Source organism: Branchiostoma lanceolatum, chromosome 11 (genome assembly GCF_035083965.1).
Source record: "Branchiostoma lanceolatum isolate klBraLanc5 chromosome 11, klBraLanc5.hap2, whole genome shotgun sequence".
NCBI lineage: Eukaryota > Metazoa > Chordata > Leptocardii > Amphioxiformes > Branchiostomatidae > Branchiostoma > Branchiostoma lanceolatum.
In genome coordinates this window covers 17,133,887-17,137,005 of record NC_089732.1, presented here as the reverse complement: position 1 = coordinate 17,137,005, position 3,119 = coordinate 17,133,887, and positions in this window count along the sequence as shown.

Below are 3,119 nucleotides of genomic sequence, written 5' to 3'. Positions count from 1 at the left end.
CTACCATTAGTTAGTAAGTGTATGTGGGTAAAACTTCAAATATTTACACACGGCACAGCAAAAGCCTTTTCCAGTTTGAGGTGCTGAGAGTTGTAAATGGATCAAACAACAGGGATATCAATGATCAGATGTCAAATATTTCCTGTGTACGATGAACTCAGGGGTGGGCGTAGATTGGAGTTCACGGTGTAGTCAAGCGGTTACAAACAATGAAATACAGCGTTGTATTTATACACAAAATTCCAATGTAAAACTCTATTGGCCCAATTTGCCTCACGTTAGGGTTCAAAAGGATTGAATGTGCTCGATCAACGTCTGCGCACACCACCACCACCACCGCCCCCCTTCCCCTCCATTTCCCTTACTACACTGACAGACGCTCACGACATGCTGACACCGTTTTTTTATTGATACATGGCCACCAGCTTGGACCTGTAGGTTCACAGCAAACACTTCTTCCTCAGCGAAGGTTGTCAAGAATGCAGCCCAACATGGTCCCGGGAATGGCTTGTTTTGGCCTGTCGATCAGATACTGTGGCACATGAATCATCAACAAAATAAACTAGGCCTCCGTTTACAATACCCTGCCATCTGTTACTTCGATTCTTGATTCCAACAATGCTAACATCAACAGAACCAAGATACAATTTGACGTAGTTACAGAGGAAAACTACCATTTCCAAGATGTTAAAAGCGTCCCTCTTCTTAGATGATTATCATCATGACTAATAGCTGTTTCATACATACTGTATGTTGAAATTCTTTCATGATAACGTTATCGATCCTATTTACAATTTTTCCAACAACTCAACGGTGTTTGACTCATTAGTGAAGTGCATTTTGTATACGATTGACAGAGTCTCGCCTAAAACACCGTCAACACCACCTGTTCTGAAAGGCACGGACGTGCTAATGTAAACATCGGGTTGAGGAACAAAATAACTGGGAAAACTTCATGCAGAACGGACGGCAAACATGTTTGCAGTGATACGTAAGCTGTAAACGGACAGCTTTGGGGGAAAGAGATATCCTGGTTCAATGATGTGGTGATAGCACGGAACTGCCGCTTGCTGTCGCTTGCTGCCCCCCTCCCCAAACTCTGTCATTCTCCCGAATCAACGGTTCTTTATTAACAACCGGTTTTGAAGATGGCTAGTGGCACCTAAGTTATCACAACTAGAGTAAGGGAACCTGTCATACCTCAATGACATAGTTTGATAATGCAGATGGCTTCGATATCTGAATAAACTATGCCTGGATATGTCAAAATTTATGCAACTTACACAATTATGTCACAATTATGAAATTCCAATCATTAACCAAATATATGAATTCTGGCATTTTTGCATTGATTATGCAAAGTGAGTCCAAATTTGTATAATTGTATTCAAATGTTCTACGTGACATACTATGTTACATAATATATAAAGACCCTATTATGGGAAACACTGGAATCATAGAATTTCCTCATTTATTATGCTAAGTGCCGTTGCTTCATTTCATTGTGTGCAACTCCGTCTAAGCTACCTGCATACCTATCATGAAAATTCGCTGTTCAGTCATCCTCCTTGAAAGATTTGAACAAAAACGCCATACAGCTCTATAATAAGCTGGTACGAAGCCCAAATGTCCACCACTTCTTCCAAAAATAAAGACTTCAGCACGTCCTGGACATAAGATACAATAACGGAACTAATGCTGCAGTACTAAGGTCTACTAAGGGCACAGCATGGGACCGATAATCGACCTTGGCCTTTTCATCACAACGCCTCCACACACTGCCATTCGCTGACCACCACACCTCTCCCCACCTCCACACACACACCACACACACGATCCTCTCGCTACATATATAGTACTGTATTAGGAAAGCAGTTATGGATGATTAGTCACTCACTTTTCACACCGACCATGTACCATGTATGTGATTAATTTTAGGTCTCGTTAACGCATATAACGTTATAGAAGAGAAAGGTAGAAGAATGGGGGAGGGGCATTATAGATTATGTACCTGTAAAGACCTAATACTTTTTAACACATCAGTCTTAGCCTGATAACTCAATGACATGCACTTGTAGTCAAGACTATTTGTGTTCTTTGTTGGTATTAGGTACTTAGTAGTTAGTAAGTTTACCACTTTATTAATCATAATTTGTACATCATGCATAGTCTAGACGCTTTCTTCTATCTTTCCGTGACATCCCCCGTAGGTCTGTTCTCATTTTGATTGAGAAGGCATTCGGGCACTGTTCAGAATAATTTGGACGGTCGGAAAGAAAACAGCCGACAACAAGAAAACAAGAAATACCTTTAGCCTGACCAGACGGTGACTGAAAATAGCGTTCCACGTGATGTGATGCGAGTTATTATGTTCCTTGTTGGCTAAACCATGGGCGAAGTGGGTTTGGTTTCAAACACGATGCACAGTCTAGAGCTAATGCGTTTGCGTGCGAGCGGGCTATTTACCAATGTCTGTTCCCGTGTCCGTTGACATCAATGAAGTTGTAAGGTACTTCTGACGGAGTTAGATTCTGTCAGCAATTATATCTCTAGTCAGAGAATGAGTGGCTGGATGGTTCTCCAAGTTTAGGAAATAATGAAACAGAAGGAAAAATATCTGTACTTCGTGATTCGATGAAATTAACTTAAAGGTTTTGTACACCAGTATAGGTTGTTCTCAAATAAAGCAACCAGCAGAAGTTTTCATAAGAGAGTTATATCAATATATGCACTTAAAGCAACAAATTTGATAAAAAGAGTAACAGAATGACTTTATGATTACGTTTTCTGATTAAGATTTGAAGAAAAAAAACAAAGTTTGCTTATCGGTACAGATGTACATTGTCAACGTTTTGTGATGTCGGTAGAAAACCTCTAATGTTTTTTTTTTACAAATGATTCCTATATACACAAAAGTTTGCAATATCATATGAAGGTGTTGAAATGGACCCTTGTACACCTGGGAGGTCAACAAAGAGAAGAACGCTTCTAATATAGCTACCCCATCAGCTATGCATGGCAGCATTCAAGTGGAAGGTATACGTAACGCCAGTTGACTGAACATAAAGAATGCAGTTTCTCGTGACGGCATGCCACAAGGAAGTAGCTTCAGACAAGTC